Here is a 13,304-nt window from a genome sequence, read left to right on the forward strand (position 1 = left end):
GCCACCAAAGACAGCGTTTTCAAAAACAGGAAACAAAGAGGTCAGAGGTCCAATGACCACCTGATCGGGCCTTTTTTTTTTTTTCTTTCGCACATCCTCAAATCTCATAAGAATCTGGTTTGTGCCACATTTTCCTTTCATCTGAATTGATGAGTGCCTCGTGTATGAACAATCTAGAACGACTGTAATCACATGTAGCCTGCAATTAATTACATACCAGCCCATTGTTTAGGAGCTGCTCAAATGAGGCACGTGAAGCCAGTGAATGAAGAAGAAAAAAATTAGAGTATGTTCAAACCACCCAACCCCCAATTACTGTATTTCCTTTCGAGTGTCTTCTCTCTTTCCTCTTAGAGGAGTGTCCAACCTGCTGGACGAAAAGATGCCGGGTGGCTTTCGTTTCACATGCACAGGCGGAGAGCTCCACGCCACACATTGTCACATGGTGTCATATTTCAAAAGACGCTTACGGGAAGTGACAGCCAAGTGAGTCACTCAGTCAAGTCCGATTGATTCAGTGCGGCACAATGGGACGCAGCGCGTCATTGTCCCTTTCACGCTGCCGCCAAAAGGACGAGCGGAAGATGGGCGGCGGTTTACACCGGGCAATGGGCACGAAAGTGACTCAGTTTGTAATCAGCAATAAAGAATAAATCTAATGGACAAGTGTTGAGTGGTGTCACACCTGCAGCCACACAACATAAAATACCTTTTTTTTGTTTAGTTTGACAAGGCGGCAGCTTTAAAATAATTCAAGGGGTGAGATATTGCGTTTTGGTATCTAACATGTTTTAGTTGGTATTGTTATTTAAAAAGGCATTTGGTCTGTTGATATGTGTTCCATTTGAAAGAAAAAGATACAATTTAAGTGTGTCTATTCGGACATTATTTCTGTTCAACAGGGACCAATGTCCACTCAAATGTCCCTCATAAGGCCAATACTGTAATTGATCTCCAATGTTGCAACTATTTCTACGAGGAACAGACGTTATACAACGTTAAGTTTAAGCTTTTAATGTTTTGCTCAGTAAGTGAACCAATAAACAGTTTTAAAAGCTTAGGTCAAGACTCAGAAGGAAACTACTGCTTCCACGAAAGCCTCATGTTTAACCCCTGAAACTATCAAAAAGCATGCTTGAGCCATTAGAGGAAAAAAGAAGTATTGATACCAGTTTTTATTATCCTAGCAAACTGGCATCGCAGTTTGTGAGTCAGAATTCACATTTTTCACCTCAACCAAACATATTCAAATGCAAAACTGCAAAGGGACGTTGTTTATGTGGGAAAACAAAGAGCTGTCAAATGTTAGTGAAGTAGATACGTATTTCCCAGGAAATTTGCCCTAAATAGTAAATAGAGAACATTTATATAGCGCTGTATCTAAACTACGGGCCCAAAACGTTTTACAAAGCCTGACATTTAATTATTTGAAAACGTATTATAATCAGCAGATACGTTTCTGCCACATTGCTCTAACTACAGAAATGGGTTATATTAAGTACAATCTTGCATTTTATTGTGGCCAACGGTAGACTACGGGTCGGTTATTGCACATGTAGGTGTAAAATAGTGGTAAATAGTCCTCGCGGTATGTTAGTACATCAGGCACGTTTATGTAGTCGCCATCTTGCACGTGTTTGGCTCAAAGTAAATTTGAACTCACTGAATTTAGCGATGATATGATATAATAGCTATGATAAAAGCCACATGTGTCATTTTATAATCGGGGCTTAAACATAGAGACCGTCTCGGGACCCTATCAATGTTTCTAAATGATCGCATAGCATTTCAGAATGTCTTTTATTAATTATATATATATATATATATATATATATATATATATATATATAAGCTGGGATAGGCTCCAGCACCCCACGACCTTTGTGAGGAATAAACGGTTCAGAAAATGGATGGATGGATATACAGTATGTATATATAATTTTTTTGTTTTCTTTTATTTGCTACTCCATGAACCAGTCCATGAAGAAAGAACTGGGTTGTCTTGTGCCTACGAAGCATTAAAACTGTGGCCATTTTAGCATTCATTTTTATCAGTGGCTGAAAGAATGAAAAGACTCAGAGGCAGGGGCCCCCCAAGGCTTGCCGTCAAGCCTCCTGAGAGGAGACAAAGGCTCACATTGACTGCTGGGTGTCGATAAGACCTATCATTAGTCTGCCGGTGGAAGGATTACCAACACACACTAAAACGCTTATGCACACACGAATACACAGTGCTCTTGGGTCCTTATTCTTGTAGACACTTCCCCCCCACCCCACATTTTCTTTTACATGATTCACAAGCTTGAATATTTCTACGCTTGCCAGAGCAGTGCGAGGTAGCAGAGTTGATTTTAATCGAGATGTGATGGTCTCTTCCAATCACAGCACATGATGTCAATATTCAAGCAAGCAAAATTAAGAATACAAACTAAAATACTGGGATATTGTCCACTTGGGCAAAGCATCAGAAATGTCACTCTCCAGTAGAGATAAGAATTGTTGGTTTAATTAAATATTGCTCTTAAATGCTGCAATCGTCTTTGTACGAGCAGGTCAAATTTCCAAGTTCCTAAGTAGATGATGAACCATAGCTTGTGTTCTCATTCCCTCTCATTAGCACAGCCCCTGGAGAATATATGAGTTTACTTACCTTCGCTTGATCGGAGCTCCCGGCCAAACACAGACCATCAGCTCAGGGTCATTAGCCTCCCGACTTGGTGCAAATAGCTTTCAATCGCATCGTGGCCAAAATACAACAGGAGCACGATTAAGCCATTGATCTGTGGCGGATAGCACATTGGAAACATTACCAAGGAAGGAGTGGACAGGACATAATGGACATTTATTATTGGGAGTCTTTTCCATTGTAAGTCAGACGCTGTGAGCCTGTGTTGCTCTCCTGATTATCGGTTGCTTCTGGGTGTCCTCATTTTTACGTCTTGGACTCCAAATGCTTTTCACTTAAAAAAAAACAACAATCCCAGGGACAAGCGGGCACAGGATCAAAGCTCAGAGCGAGCAATAACTCCATGTCTTTATTGCCAACTTCATGTCTTTATTGCCTCATTTACACTGAGCTTGAGCGGCATCGTCGTAAACGTAAGCCCACCATAGTGCTGCCTTAATGTTTACGTAGAATTTATCAATGATGGCAAAGTGCCACCCCAGCATGGGAATTTATATTGCCATCTAGCTCTGTGTAACTTAGGGGGTTTGTTTTTCATGAGCTGTGCAGCTGTGCAGTTTACACAGATAAAATAGCAGGCTTTTCTTGCCCTGAAACAGGTATTGGTTATCGGTTGTTGAACAGGCATCTTCTGCCATGGCAAGAAATTGGCACATGATACTTGACTCATGGAGCCATTTTCAGCAGTGAAAAGTTAATATTTTGTCCAGAATTAATTTGATAACTTCGTTATTTTTCATGTACCATTAATACCTTTAAAAAAAAAATTTTTTTCCACTTGCTGTCGACTGATGATGACATCACCTGTGCTGAGGAACCAATCACGGCTCACCTGCTTTCTGGGTTTGGTCAGTAAACTGAGCTAATTCCTCAGCATATCTAATGTCATCTTAAGTCGACAGCAAGTAGAAAAAATAGTTTTTAATGGTATTAATAATTAGTAATAATAAATATGAAGTTACCACATTAATTATAGACAAAATATTATCGTTTTACTGCTGATTGTGGCTCAATGGGTCATGTATCCCTTGAAAGAAATTAATTTGCCATCTTTAGCGTGGTTTTCCCCCACATTTATTTATTGACTCTGTCAGGGTTACTTGTTTGACATCTATTAAACACGACACAAAAAGGAGAGAAGACACTCAGGTCAGGGCTCGCGAGGAGAGAGGAGAGGAACTGACTGATACAATTCTCGCCTGCACTCTCTGAAGATTCCTCTCCTCACTTTCTCTATTTATTTGGTTTTCCACGCCCTTTCCATGCCCCTAGTCACATGGGTGTTCCAACCTTAAAAATGCAAATGCAAGGCATAGTTGGAATACTGTGTACTTGTTTGTGTATGTGTTGTACATGTGAGTGGAAGATTACTCAGTACATGTGTGGTCAAGTTTGCAATCATTTCAAAACAGACAACAGGTGGACTTAGGTAAGATGTTCTTGTTGTGGTCTTGAGTCATCTTAATATAGCCAGCAGTCTGCCATACATTGGGACAACATGCTCACCAAAAAAAAAAAAAAATTCCAAAAGGCCTTGGTGGTGGCTCAGATGTTCGTTTTGAGCAGAGAGACACACCCAAAGGATGGATATAATTAAGAATCTCTAAGTTTGGCGAGTCAGTTGTTTTGGGTGGTCGAGTGCTACAGACCTCTACATAAAAATGCATACATTCTGATAAACTACCTAAGTCAGTATACTAATAGCACACAATCCAAAATAATAGGGTCAATAATGTAAACAAGCTCCGCCTTAATGGGTTTCAGAATAAAAACTGATCAGATGCATTGTAAATGTTATGATAATGGAAACATGTTCCGATACTTGGTCCTCTGAACCTAAATCAATTGCATCTTAAACATCATTCACATCCACTTATTCTGCACACATTAATTTGGTGCTGCCTTAGTTCTGACAAGAAGAACCAACTAATTTGATATTTCTCCCCATGCGTCTGAATTGTATGTGTGCTTTCCAATTATATTTGAAGCCCAGAAAGTGGTTACTTTTCACAGAAGGCATCAATCCGTCATGCTTTCAAACATAGCTCTAAATGGTCTGGCGAGAGATGGACTTCAAACTCTCATAATGTTTGTTTTCCTTAGCTCATTCCCGCCCTTGATCACTCGTAAGCCCTGTGATTAAAAAGTTTATTGATGATTACAAGCCGGGTTATTGCCTGCCTGACCCTGCTGTCATAGGAGAGAAACATTGCTATGGGATAGCCTAAAATAATCTTTCAGCATCCCGTGAATTTGTTGTGCAACTTGAGAACTGGCAAAGTAGCACACCCCCAAACCAAGTGACCACCAAAGGATGATCATGACAGAAACACATTGTGATTCAAACAAAATTACTTACACCGTGTTGAAATAGGATTAGAAGCAGAAGATTGAAGCAGTCAGTACTGATTATCAGCATTTTTATGATGAACACCATGTGTGCTATGAAAGGTCTGTTCATTTGCAACATGGCTCATTTAGCTGGCAGCATACTCGGTTTGAAAGAAACCAAAACACGCAGCTTATCCCATTATTTGTGCCTATGTAGCGAGCAAGAAAGAACAACTTCTTGCACCAAAGGAATTGTAGACTGCAAACAAATATTGCAGAGCAGTTAAACAGGAAACGTATCCCACCTGGTAGCTACAATCAGGATATAATAATAAGGTCGGTTTAAATGAAACAGTCTATTGACTGAGTGAGGAAAACACACTGACGGGTCACGGTTATGTATCTGAAAGGAATAGAAATTAAACTGGAGATGAAGTCTGAGAGCATTAAGAAGAAAATCCTTCCTTACTGCAGCTTTAAGATCTAGAATGACATCACTTGTAGGCGGCACAAAAGATGTACGGTAATTTCTCCTGTGGCAGGCTTCCTGTGCTCACCCGTCTCATTTTATTTAAACATCAAAGCCAAATTTGAACAATTGAGACAATTTTTCATCCAACCAAGGTCAGCCATTGTTCACTCACTGTGATCCAGGCTGGGAGGAATTCTGAAGAAATATATTTTACTGACAAGTTTCTTTGTAGCGAGCCACCTTTCAACCATTTTTTGAGAGCGATTTCTGTTTTCTTTAGCAACTGCGTTTACAGATTGTCACCATAATTTCTTTGGATTATCAAGTTAATTTATTACAAAAGCGTTTGTGTGCAGCACGGGTTTCAACGGAGCATTGTGGAGACTGCTTTAAATAACAAAAGATTTAGAATTACCGCCTGTAAAGAAAAGGGAGTTGCAATAAGGGTAAAAAGAGATCCTTGAAATTGGCCTTAGCATCTGCATGCAAATCTGTACTTTAAGATGGCCTGTTGTGTACGCAAACCAAAAATGCTTAAACCCAGCATTTGTACACTTTTGGATATTTTTAGACCGAAGCCCTTGCACTCACCACATGAAATCATGACCTCGATCAAACGTTTGCCAAGAACTAAACGCTTCTTATGGCAAAGGATTGGGTGGGAAAATCTCGCTGAAGAACCTCTCCGAAGTATTGTGTTTAAAGTGGCTTAAAATACATTTTTAAATATTATATTCAACTGCAATTTCAATGGGCTTAGCGGCCACAAATGAGCCCAGAAGGCACTTACAATTGGAGACAAGTTTGGATCTTTCTCAGCAGACATCCCTTTCATTATGGGTGGGTTGTTTCAAGCTCTCTCTCTCTCTCGCTCTCGCTCGCTCTCTCAATGTTTGATTTGCGAACATTTCGACACAACTTCTAAAAATGATGTTTTTTGTAGTCACTCAGTGGCAGGCTGTATATACAGAACAAAGCAGCCGACAATGTAATTTTAGCCACTCAGGCCAACATGCTGAGCTCACTGAAACTTGATGTACTACTTTAAGGGGGTTTAAAAAAAAAAAAAAAAAGATGAATCATGTGCAAATGTACACCCAAGTGGGCTCTTCATCTTTGTTTCTCAAGACCACCCACAGTGTTTATAGGTTGTAAGTGGGCTTGTTGGACATATAAAAAAAAAACTGTGATTTATATAGGAGAGATAAAGGGCAATTTTCATGAGTTATTCCATCTAATTATACTACTCATTATCCAATAATTCTACACACACATGACCACTACAAATGTGTTAAAGGAAATACTTCAATTTATCGTGTGTATTCAAATGCAGTACATTTTAATAGTGTGTATTCAACGCCTAAAATGATCCTTTTTTTTTTTGTCCTGTTCTTTTTCTGCCCTGGTCCAGACACGATGGAGGCGCACGCACACATACGCCGGCACCTTGGGTCTGTCTGCGGTCTAACACCAACATACCACCCCCACCATCCCCGCGTTTGTCGCCGCATGCCACACACACCCTTGCCTTTTACGGTATGAGGCCATAGAGTCAAAAGATGACAACAACGCCGTGGATGTGATATAACTTGCTCATCATCTCATCTTGTTAATTGAATGGAATGCTTCAAAATAATAGAAACAAATTACAACCTGTAATTTAATCAAACTGGACAGTCTTGGTGGAGATTAATGCTGACTGTGTATGTATATTTTCAGTGAAATATATCTCTTCTAAGACAGAACTCATTTATTTTACATATGCGTGCAAAAGCGTCGCTCCTTCAGTGTGCGTGCTTCATCTCGTCTATTTTCAGACGTCCCAACCAATCTACTCAAGTTTAACAGCTGCACCACATATTCCACAAACCCCCTCACCCTCTCCAACCCAACCAGTGCCCCTCCCAAACCTCAGCATCCTCCTTCCAAAAAGCACGAGCCCCAAATTACAATGTGCGGGTACCCCTCCCCACGAGCTATGTATCCACTGGAGTTGAGACTCTCTTTTGTACAGGCTTATTTCAGAAATCAGACTACAGTTTGTTGTCAACCCTCCCTGAAATTTTACTTTTCATTTGCTGCTACATACAAGCAACACCAACACTCCAGATCAGGGGTGTCAAACATAAGGCCCGCGGGCCGGATCAGGCCCGCAAATGGGTTTAATCCGGCCCGCGAGATGATTTTGTAAATAAAAAAAACAAAAAAACAAAAATTGTAATGTTTAACTAATTAATCAGCCGACCACAATCAAAACATAGAGATTTGCAATTTCACAAGCAGTTCTCAGATGAGCAATGCAACTTGTACGGGGAATCGTCGTCCTGGATGTGATTATTTTACACGCAACTTAAACTATGGTTTGTTTAATTATTATTATAGTACTATAGTACTCACTAAAGTCACTAACCAAAATATCTAGAACGTGTTAGAAAGGGAAACTGTGATTTTGGACACACATTGTGGGAGTATTCAAATTAACATTCACGTCTGAGGAAGTGAGATCACTGCTTTCAGTGCATTGAAACTCACATATCCATAAACAGCAAGAGGAAGGTGAGTGATTCACCTTTTCAATGTGCAAGTACAGTTGGCGTTGTGAGATCGTTGCACGCTCTGTTCAGTCGACAGTGTCATCTATGTAGCTTACATAACACCACGTAAAAAAAATAAATAAAAATAAAGGATCAATATGCATTCACAATCACACCCGATTGTTTGACTACAGGAGGTCCCTATTTTTTGCCATTGCAACAATATTAGTTAAATATGTCAAGTAACTAAGACTACTTTCATTTAAGAAATTAGTATTTTTTTTAAATCTATTTTTAAAGGGACAGTGTGCAGAATGGAGTGCCACCTAATGATGAACTAATAGAATGCAATGACATAAGTTGAAAGTGCATTTTGAAGCACGCGTGCTATGGGGGCCTCAGAGAGTCACTTCGCAAGCCTCCCACCAATTACTATGTTGGTGAAGTTTTTCTCCTTTGGTAATCCTTGGCAGAAAGATGGCAGTGAAACATGGCAGCCTCCGGTAAGGCGTGGCCTGTGTAATAGAATTAGTGATTACTAGACCTATGGTTATAGAAAAATAAAGTATGTTGATGTTTTTGTATATTATTGAAATTAATACTGGGTTTTAAAAATTAACGAATGAATGTTGAAAAAATGCACACTGTCACTTTAAGTTAAGTCATTTTCATTTTAAAAAATAAAATAAAAAGACAATATTTTTATTTGATTTTTTAAAATGAAAAACAAGTTGCAAATTTTGTAAGTGGAACCATGAAGACTATCCATTCATTCATGTGAACCGCTTATCCTTACTATTTTTCCTTTTTTTAATTAAAATAAGTCAAGAAGGTCTTTATTTATTTATTTATTTATTTATTTATTTATTTATTTTTTAATACATAAAAAACTGTACTAAAATGTCACTGTTAAAAAGACATTTCCAACTACCTGGCAACATAAAAATGTTACGCAGGGTGATTGGTAAATGTAACTATTAAAGTGACTAACAATCTAACGTTACTTTTTAAAGCAAGTAATCAGTAAAGTAAGTAAACTTTTTCAAGGCAACTGTGGCAACTCTGCTTTTGTGACAATATGAAGTAATATGAGGTTATTCGTGAAATCCTGTCCGAAAATGTAGTATTGTTGCATTTAAAGTACAGGTTTCAAGGCAAGCATTGGCTGCCGGTGACAGTACTCAGTTTCATCAGCTGGGTTTTGGCTGAGTGTCGCTCGTTTGCTTGCCAGTCCTGACGAGGCACAACTCAAGAGCGTGATTGTCGGCTATTAAAGCACTCGAAAATCAGAGAAGAAGGGACTTGCTCTGCTTTTGGATGAGTCTATTGACGCGGCCATTTTACCCCACAATATAAATGACACGGCATGGATTGTGCTGGAGACTGGAGGGTGCTTCGGCCGGCTGACGATAATGACAAGGAACATTATTATTTGGTGCCCTGAGGAGTCTCTCATGCATTTTAGGTGTGTGTATGTCAGAGGAAGGGAGGGATAACGTGAGAGTGAGGTACTCTTCTTCCTGCAGTCTAGTGGCTATTATTCACTTCTCCCTCTTCCTCCCCGCTTTGCTCCTCTCCCATGACATTATTCACTGATAGTCCATAGAGACTTTCTCATGGACCATAACAGTGAAAATATACTTTGTAGGGGTGTGAATTGCCTAGTACCTGACGATTCGATTCGTATCACGATTCACAGGTCACGATTCGATTCGATACCGATTAATCCCGATACGAATTTATAAGTCGATTGTTGCGATTTTTTTCATTCAAATTTAGAAAATACTAATCAGTAAGCTTGTAGAGTGTAAGATTTATATGAAAATGTATTATTTATTTATCTGAAATTTCAGTCTTATAGAGGTTGTAATTTGTTTCATGTTTGAACAGCATTGAAATAAAATATTAAGGCTTAATGTTCCGTTCATATAACATTCTTCCATGCTTAAGGTGTGAATCCTAAAAAAAAAAAATAAAAAATAAAAAATAAATCGATTTTGCCGATTATTGAATCGATTCGAGAATCGCGCGATGTAGTATCGCAATATATCGCCAAATCGATTTTTTTTTAACACCCCTAATACTTTGATATTTTAGGTTATGTAGAAGAAAATTACATTGTATTGAATGCTGTTTATTAAAGGAGTATAATTTATTGTCCAAATAAAACAAAATTAGAAAAAAAAATTGAACCCCCCCCCCGAAAATACGGCATAAAAATACATTTGAAAGAACACATTAGAAATCAAAGCTATGAAATAATATTTGTAAATTACAGTTCATCAATTAAATACATCAAGAAGTCTAGGACACTGTATTTATGGCAGCACGGTGCCCAAGTGGTGAGCATATTTGCCTCACAGTTCTGAGGTCGTGGGTTTGAATCAGGGCTTCCTGTGTCGTTAGCACAATCATTCTTCCTGTGCTTGCGGGTTTTCTCTAGTTACTCAAGCTTCCTACCACATTCCAAAGGCATGCTTCTACTTTATGTGCACTGTGAATGACTGGCAATCAGTCCAGGGCGGACCACACCTCTAACCCCACCCACACCTCTAACTATATGACAGCTCACCTGCGAGGTTAATCGGGATATAGGAAATGGATGGATGTGCTCTATATCAAGCACATTAGAATCAAAATCAGATTTATTGGCCAAGTAAGTAAAAACACACAAGGAATTTATCTTCACAACAGAGGGCGACAGAATAGGAAGCCTGGCGGTTCGCTAGTTAGTGCCCCAAATTTTTTTAGGAGACATGATGGAGAAGAACCAAAATGCCATTTCACTCAAGAAGCAACACTATATCAATTAAAAAATATATATCGAAAAAAAGTAAATCAATGTAAGAAATTTTAAAAATAGAAAGACTGAATTAGCTCTGTACACAGTGCAGTCGTGGATTGCCTTGTAGCTATGGAATGGAGTGCAATGGCTTAGCGCATACCAAATAACGAGTAATATATATGTTTTGAATTCTCATCCTGCGATTGTCAGGCAACCAGTTCAGGGTGGACCCTGCCTACTGCCCGAAGCCAGCTGGGATAGGCTCCAGCATCCCCACGACCCTTGTGAGGAGTAAACAGTTAAGAAAATGGATGGAGGGGTGAATTATCATCACATGCAGTGTATGTAAAATATGTGTGTATACAGTCGTACACACAGACAAATGGAAACTATAACAACAATTCATATATAGTAGATTTTGAATTTCTTAATATTATGCAGGTGTCACCAAATCAAGTGCCCAAATCAAGAAAACCAAACTAGATTTAGACACGGACGTGTCCGGTTTAAGCCTGTGTCCGCCCAGCAGGGATCAATGTAATTTCCTGCATGTGTCTGTATGTCTGTAATTGCAGGGCACCAGATAAAGACAGGCAACATTCCAGCTGTGATGAGACAGAGGAAGTCAAGACCTACACACATACACGCACGCACACACCCCCACAACCGAGGCGCCAGAGGCGCGTGTACAGGTGAGCATTAAGTCGGGCAACTAAACAGATCACGTCGCGGTTTGATATCAGCAGACAGACAGAGGAGGCCGGTCTATACCTGCAGGCAGTCAGCAGCACCCTCACCAGGAATGTCCTCCCACTTGCGAGACGCGCATAAATGGAACTGTGGGCTTTCCTCTCAAACATCTACTGAAACTCACAGGCTGAAACTGGTCTTCAAGTTGAAAGGATCATCACACATTTGATTAGTATTTCATTTTGTGATTTAGATTCATAAATAATTCACGGATCTTGACATCAATTCACCAGAAAAAGATTAAAACAGCTATATCACCAAACCCCCAGTTTTAGTTATTGAGAACAAGTCAAAATTAATCAATTAATCGACAACTATTTTAATAATTAAGTAATCGTTTGGAGCCATTTTTTTTTATATTTCAAATGGTCCAAATCATCTGATTTCAGCATATCAACAGTAACTTCACTGATTTCTTCATTAAAGAAGACTGATTATCTTCTGTTAATCAAAATGTATCTGTTTACGTTTTGCAGTAATTAGCATTAGAATATAGCTAAGTTTCATCACTATTCACAAACCTGTTGAAAACACTGGGGAAAAGAGCTTGTTGCAACATGGCCCTGGCTGATCTCTTATACTCTGCTGCCACCTGTTGGCCGTTTTTGGTAATAACTACAATTGCTTTACACAACCTATTCTGGTTAGAAGCTGCATTAAAGCCTTCTGCATGGGCTACCATAAAAATAAATAAATAAATATTAAAAAAAACATATAAATACGTTTTTACGTGTTTATACGGTAATGGGAGCAAATGAGTTAAACAGTAATCTCTGAGAAAATGCTTTTATAATACACTTTAATGCAAAAATAAAATCTATTAGTCAATCGATTGAATAATCAATAAGATTAATCGATTGTAAAGATATTCAATAGTGACAGAACTAATCTGAAATAACTGTTTATAAAGTAACGCTAAATTTGGTTGTACACTGGTTGCCATAGCAATTCCACATGACCTGCTATTGGCGGTCATTACTAAGGTACAACAGAGAATATCACCCACATAATAAATTCAAATATAAAATGGGTCGATTCTAACATTCACATCACATGCTACTTATATTGACAGGCACTCTCTTTGTTACTTTTGAGTAAATTGATCAACCCTGTATGTGTATCTTTGTGGAATTACGAGGATGTTGCAAGAAGGTAACCAGCATCAGATGACGTTATCAATTACCAAGACTCATTCTGGGAACTCTACAGGGAACCTTTGGTGGAGTATTTTTAGGAAGTGATGCGAGAAAACCTCTATAGGAGGCACTGTGCTGATTTACATACTCGCCTCTTCATACTAACTTTGTTGTTAAGCGTCTCCTGCACATTTCTATTTTCCTTAAGAAGGCACCACCTCCGCTTATCTAACGATGACTCAGTAGTTAAATGTCAGAGCTGTCCATGCCATTAAGGCCAACGTCTTTGAAGGCTGGACACCCTGAAACCCCACCCCCCACTTCCCCCTGTCTCTTCTGATTCCTCTCTCGCTCCCACTCTGACTTTGCCTTCATCCGCCATCATCCATCTCCCGCACATCCAGGCTGGTTTGAGGGCTGATGTGCGGCGCAGACCTTGTCATTCACATTAGGGCAATGTTGTCAGCTCAGGGCCCTTCCCTCTCTCCTTCTTTCTGTCCCTCTCGCTCTCTCTTCATGGCCCAGATCTTTCTTCCTGTCACCCTCGTCCTGAGGCCAGAGAAGACCTTATAAAGCAACATCCTTCTCATCCACTTCTGTCAATTCCAAC

The 13,304-nt window shown here is 39.3% G+C and overlaps 1 long non-coding RNA gene across 2 annotated transcripts in view; it reads left to right on the top strand.

The window, feature by feature from the left end:
• Window positions 1-11,892, top strand: part of LOC144027119 (uncharacterized) — a 28,438-nt gene extending 16,546 nt beyond the window's left edge. The window contains exons 3-4 of one of the 2 annotated variants that reach the window (XR_013285375.1): window positions 6,901-7,025; window positions 11,384-11,892. This is a non-coding gene — a long non-coding RNA (uncharacterized LOC144027119). The remainder of the gene's footprint in view (window positions 1-6,900; window positions 7,026-11,383) is intronic. The other variant, XR_013285376.1, reaches the window with a different exon arrangement.
• Window positions 11,893-13,304: the final 1,412 nt, after the last annotated feature.

Source organism: Festucalex cinctus, chromosome 10 (genome assembly GCF_051991245.1).
Source record: "Festucalex cinctus isolate MCC-2025b chromosome 10, RoL_Fcin_1.0, whole genome shotgun sequence".
NCBI lineage: Eukaryota > Metazoa > Chordata > Actinopteri > Syngnathiformes > Syngnathidae > Festucalex > Festucalex cinctus.